Below are 6,792 nucleotides of genomic sequence, written 5' to 3'. Positions count from 1 at the left end.
ATCGGCACCCATTCTTTCAGGTTCCTGTGTTGGCTTTTGTTGTAGGCTTCCAATAAAAGCTAGTCGCTGCTCAATTGAATGGGTAGAATGTGCAAATAATAATTAACAAAACATTCATGACTCCTGAAAGTAAAAACCCTTTGGAAATAGAATAAAAACAATAGTATGCACTGAAAGTGTTGTAAAACGCAGTTAAATCTCTTCAAGGTGATGGTAAATCAGAGGGACTGTCACTCAATGTCTGAAATAAATGATATCAGCCTTTCTCTACCTAGGAGTTGATTTTAATGCAAAACAATTCGGCTCCACACCAAGTTACAATAAAATGCAAATGGTCATCAGGCCCTGTACCTTTCCAAGATCGTAGCTAAAGACTAAAGAAGTGGAGTCCCACCAGGCCTTACTGGCAACAGTCAATCAACATTTTAGGGAATTAAGCACCAATAAACCTGAAATCAATTTGGGTTTGTGTGTAAATTATACGTGTTGAAAAGAAGTAGCATTGCTCTATGGGAGGTTTGGTTTTTTGTTTTTTATCATTGAAACCATGACATTAAGGAATATGGCTCTGCTGAATTCTTAAAGGGAGGACTTTGGTTATTTTTGCATTTGTCAAAGGCGTGACAGTTTATTCGAGCTGATAAAACCGTTCCTGTTCCCTTACAAGTTTAAAGAAACCAGACTATATAAACTACCAACTAGACCCAAAGAGCTACTTTTTTTTAAATGAAGGCTTTCCTAGCAAACACTGGAAACAATGTAAAAATATATCAATAAGGAAAAATGTTAAAATACAAAATATCTCAGAGACATATAATTAAGTAAAAAAACGTGCAGAATAATATATATAATACCCTAAGATTTATAATAAAGAATCTTCTAGATGCATACTCACAGACTCCAAACTGTAACAAGGGCTCCACGGGTAGAGGAAATGGCAGTGGGGCACAAAGGGGAGGGATTCGTGTATTATTTTGAAGTCAGATAGATGTTAAGAAGCAAGCAAAACCAAGTGCAAACAAACAAGCCAACAAGAAGCCTGAGGATCCTAAACTAGTGACAGTATGTGGTGGTTCGCTTCTGCTGCCCCAACAAAATGGCACAGCCCAAGGCTTGAACAACAGAAACTTGGTTTCTCACAGTTCTGGAGGCTGGGAGTCCGAGAATGGGGTTGCAGGCAGGCTTGGTTTCTCCTGAGGCCTCTCTCCTTGGCGGCATTTCTTCCCTTTGTCTTCCCATGGCCTTTTCTCTGTGGGGGTGCTCATCCCCGGGGCTCCCCCTGTATGTGCTAATCTCCTCTTATGAGAACACCAGTCCTGTGGGACCAGGGCCCACCCCGTAGGCTGCCTCGTCGCTTGAATCCCCTCTCTGAAAGTCCTATCTGTCTGCAGTCACGTCCTGGGGTCCTAGGGGACTAGTCCGTTGAGGACTTCAACGGACGAATTTGGCGGGGGACACCATTCAGCCCGTACCACAAGATGTTCATTTTATTTTATTTATTTTATGGGAATTCAGGCTGCTTCTATCAAACGCCACACAATTTTAACAAACCCCACGAGGACAGCAATTCCTCATGAACATTTGAACGCTGATTACAGCCTTACTTCAAGACATTTCCTAAACAATTTAAATCAAAATTGTACCCTTACCGTGACTGATTATTTGAAACTTCCAGTATTTTCATTTTAAATCCCAGCCCAGACTGAGGGTGTTCCACAAGCCTACTGGCTTCGACAACGACAATGTAGTTTTACACTATAGAGAGGCCAAAAGATACGCCAAAGAGGACTTTAAAAATGTGTCCGGCGGGGCGCCTGGGTGGCTCAGTCCTTAAACGTCTGCTTTCGGCTCAGGTCATGACCCCAGAGTCCTGGGATCGAGCCTTGCTTCGGGCTCCTTGCTCAGCTCCCTGCTTCTCCCTCTCCCTCTGCCTGCCTGCCTGCCTGTCTGCCTACTTGTGATCTCTCTCTCGCTCTCTCTCTCTCTGTGCGTCAAATAAATAAATAAAATCTTTAAAAATAAAAAAATTTTAAAAAAATATGTCCTGCTAAACAAAATCTCAGATACTCCAGTCCCCCTCAGCTTCACTAACATGCAACTTAGGGGGCCCCTAGGTCAGAACGACCGGTGTCCTTATAAAAAGGGAAGATTTGGACCCAGACATGCAGACAGGGAGAGCCCCACGTGACCGTGAGGACCGCTCTGGGGGTGATGCTTCTAAAAGCCCCGGAGCGTCGAAGATGGGCAGCGAAGGCCAGAAGTTGGGAGGGAGGCGTGGAATAAATCCTCCCTCATCACCTCAGAAGGAAGATGCCCAGCCATGCCTTGATCTTGGACTTCTGGCCCCTAGAACTGGGAGACAATCCGCTTGTGTGTGTAAGGCACCCAGTCTGTGGTACTTTCTGGCGGCTCTGGGAAACTGCTACAGTGTATTATCAATAAATAGAGTGAAAAAGAGCCCTACGGAAAGTGTCCTCAGGCAGCAGGCATCCCCGGGACGCGCTGTTTTCCGTCCTCTAGGTATCTGTTGCATGTGATTCTCTTCAGTGGCTTGTCCCCTGGTGGCTGTCTCTCCTCCTGACAAGATGGCATGGGCTCGTGCATGACGGGAAGAAGGCCCGTTTCTGGTGCCGCCCAGAGCGCCTCATTGTACCTCTGGTGAATCAAACGTTTGTGTTTGAGTGCTGCTGAAGTTGTCATTCGCTTCAAGTCATGCCTACCCCAAAAGAAGGCTTCGAATGAGAAGACACGAGCTTTACACCTCACACTTAGCAGCGCAAACTTATTTGCAGGCACGGATTTTCAAAGAGCACAGCATATGTTCAGAAGGCTCTGGGGCCTTCTGGCTCTCACGCTTGTTTATCAGCTCAGAGACCATTCTGGACGCTTTGCAGCCACAGCTACATTTCTTACTTGGGAGCTGGCCTTTCCCCATAGCAGTTTTGGGGAACTGAGATAGAGACCCGATTTGCGTTTGTGGCTCATGCACTCACCCCATGCGGTTGAGGGCTAGGTTCTGAATGTTCTATTGCCTAAATGTCAGGCGTCCCAGCAGCTACGGGTCAAGCACCATGAAGTCCCAGTTTTAGGGGTGATTTTTTTGTTCATGACGGATGCCTCGCCGGTACCTGCAAATGCACCCATGAGCAAAACATAGCTAGGGTGGGTTCATTTAAAAAGGAGAAAAGAAAGGGAATTCACATCTTTTGAGCACCTACCAGGGGTGGGTTCCTGTGCAGACGTTAGCTCATTGAACCTTGACAAAGATAAAACCCACTTGGAGACTAGGGATTATATGTCTATTTTCACATGGAGAAGTTGATATTTAGAGAAGTTAAATTGCGTGCCCACATTCATTTGGCTCGTTTATGGTAAGCCGGGGATTCAAAAACCACATCTGTCCGACGGTGGGGCCTGTGCACTTTCCACATCACCGACACGGTTACATAAAGGCCGGGCGGCCGTGCAGACAAGCAGTAGAAAAGCAGGCTAGAAATCGTTGCTGTAAATGGGTATAAAACAGAGCTGAGAGTTTCCAGGCAACCAACCAACAGATTGCTGGGCTCTCATCTGATAAATAGGTCAAAGCAATTGATCAAGAAGAAAGAGACTTTCTGAGAAATTCACTCAACGATCTTTTGTAATTGTGGCACCAATATAATTATGTCCGACATCTCCCACTGCTCAGGAACTGTCTGATCTCCCTCCCTTGGATAGTGGGGGCCAAGACGGAGTGGGTGCAGATGTGGGAGGTGACCAGGGAGTGGGGGCAGTGCGGGGAGGTGGGTGGCAAGCACTGGAAGCAGGGTGCCGCGGAGATGCCAGGCCAAAGTCAGAATGTGTGTGTGTGTGTGTGTGCGTGCGTGCGCGCAAACGTGCAAACGAAGGAACCAGTGCTTGGGAAGTTCAAAGCAGATGAAAATAGGGCAAATCTGGAGTCATCCCTGACCCAAAGGCAATCTGCTTATGTGTTTTATTTATTTTAAGCAGCCGCTTTGGGGTACATGTATAAAGACATACAAATGAACAGTCATAAACATTTTCCAACTGGCCACTGTTTACATCATGTTGCACCAGTCTAGTTCTAGGAAGCCATTCCTGTGGGGGGCTCGAGTCATGGGATGCCACTCTTGGATGTAGAGCCATCAAAGGACAGCTGGGGCAAATGGGTATAAAAGCAGCTACGCATTTGTGGGGTTCCCGTGCCCGTGGACAGCCTGCTGAACACGTGTGCCCCAGGCTCCCAGGTTAGTCCTCTGTGGGAGCCCGTCCTCCCGGTGACCACAGAGCCTCTGCGGTGCCCGGGAATCGGAACAGCAGGGCCGTTGACAGTGTCACACTGGCCTCGTGGCTCTCCAGGTCAGTCACCCCCGGCCCACTCGGGGACGCTCCTCAGCACTGACCTTCACAGAGCCATGGTGGCCAGAGCCCTGTTGTCTGGGCCTGGTCGCCCGTCTCCTGTGGAGCACGTACTGAGAGCTTGTCCGGGACCCTCACCGGCCAGGCGTCCCTGTGGCCTTCGGAGCTGGGCAGAGAAGCTGGGTAATTGGACACATGCGCACTGCTCACTTTGTCCAGAACACAGTGACCGCCCCGGGGAGAGATGGCCTTGTTAAGAAAGAGGTCTGTTCCTCATCACTCGGTGCCTGGTTCTGCCAGCAGCAGGGGTTTCTTCCCAGCAATTCAAATAAACAATCCACATGTGCACAGCCGGCCCTGGGGGAAAGGTGTCAGGAAATCAAGATGCCATAGAATTTGAAATAAAATGTGTTTAAAAGCAGCTTGGCTCTCTTGACTTGGGAAGTGGCCTTTCTGCGAGGTTTAGAGTCTTAACAACTTTGGGCTCTGCTCACTCGGTCTGGCCTCCGTTTCATGGCAGAGGAAAGTGAGGGCTAGTTTTTCTGGGATCACAACTGGAACAGAAGAGCCGAGACCGCGACCTGCTCTGTAGGTGGGGTGCTCCCTTGTCCAGTGAAGAGGACCAGTGTGGACCACAGCGTGGGGAGGGGGGCAAAAGCTTCAGGGGAGACCCAGCTAGCTCTGGATCTGGAATTGGAGGCCCTGGGGAGATGGTTAGTCCCCAGGCACAGGGCAGGGGCAAATAGGGTGCTCCTGGGGCCGGAGGGGAGGCCAGCCTGGGGCAAAGGGAGAAGTCGAGCTGAGTGGTATTGCTCAGAGGTGATGACTGCAGAACCCGATGCCCAGGCTAGCTGGGTAAGCGGAGGGCACGCAGGAGCACCCATTACTCAGAGTGGAAAGGAGAAGCACGTTGCTTCCAAGCCGAGCTTCCGAGAAGGACTCCCTCAGCCTCGCTGTGACCCTTGGCTCCAGGAGAGCTGAGGCCTCTGTCAGGATCAGAAAGCTGCCAAATAAGATGCTGCCCACACACCAGGCAGTCACTGCTTCCAAACCAGAACCCCCCTGACCCCCCAGCCGCAATCCGTGCCAGCACGGTGGATGCTCCGGGCCCTGTTTCTCTTTCCACGTACCTCACTTCTGCATGGAAATGCACCGGCTGCCTCCAACAAGGAGGACCTAAATCAAAGTTGGAACCCAGCTGTGCAGGAGTCAGGAAAATGTGGTTTTAGCCTTCACTCGTGCACCTGATGGAGGAATGCTAGGAGGGTTTGGGATGGATGTTGGATAAGCCAGTCCACAGTGTTCACTCCAAATGGAGGGCCTGGAGCCCCAGGACAGAGAGCCGTGCCTGGGAGCTTGGGTTTATGTGGTCACAAGTAAGCAGTCGCTGATGAGTGCTTGGCCTAAGGAGAGTCAGGAAGACAGTGATTTTTTTTTTATTTTTTTTATTTTTTATTTATTTAAATTTTAGTTAGTGAACATATAGTGCAATATTGGTTTTCAGAGTAGAATTCAGTGAATCATACTTACATAGAACAGCCAGTGCTCATCACAAGTGCCCTCTTAAATACCCACCACCCATCTAGCCCATCCCCCACCAACTCCCTCCATCAACCCTCAGATTATTTTCTATTGTTAAGAGTCTCTCATGGTTTGTTTCCCTCTCTCCTTTTTTTGTTTCTCCCCTTCCCATATGTTCATCTGTTTCCTTTCTTTTTTTTTTTTTAAAGATTTTATTTATTTATTTATCTGAGAGAGAGAGAGAGAAAGAGAGAGCATGAGAGGGAAGAGGGTCAGAGGGAGAAGCAGACTCCCCCCTGAGCAGGGAGCCCGATGCGGGACTCGATCCCGGGACTCCAGGATCATGACGTGAGCCGAAGGCAGTCGCTTAACCAACTGAGCCACCCAGGCGCCCCATCTGTTTCCTTTCTTAAATTCCACAATATGAATAAGATCATATGGTATTTGTCTTCTTCTGACTGACTTATTTCACTTAGCATAATACCCTCTCGTTTTATCCACGTTGATACAAATGGCAAGATTTCATTACTGTTGATGGCGAGTAATATTCCAGTGAGTGTTGTGTGTGTGTATGTGTGTGTATGTGTGTATGTATGTGTGTATGTGTGTATATGTGTGTGTAAATGTGTGTATTTGTGTATATGTGTGTATGTTTGTCTATGTGTGTATGTATGCGTGTATGTGTGATATGTGTGTGTAAGTGTGTGTATGTGTGTGTGCCCGCACGTGTGTGGATATGTGTATGTGTGTATGTGCGTGTGTGTGGATATGTGGATATGTGTGTATGTGTTCGTATGTGTGTGTATATGTGTGTATTTGTGTGTCTGTGCCTGCGTATACGTGTATATGTGTGTGTATGTGTATATGTGTGTGTGCATGTGTGTACGTGTGATTATGTGTGTATGTGTTTGT

The sequence above is a fragment of the Callorhinus ursinus genome, unplaced genomic scaffold, assembly GCF_003265705.2.
Source record: "Callorhinus ursinus isolate GAN/ISIS: 27379988/994484 unplaced genomic scaffold, GSC_fseal_2.0 scaffold7, whole genome shotgun sequence".
NCBI classification, from domain to species: domain Eukaryota; kingdom Metazoa; phylum Chordata; class Mammalia; order Carnivora; family Otariidae; genus Callorhinus; species Callorhinus ursinus.
Note: the sequence above shows the minus strand (reverse complement) of the source record.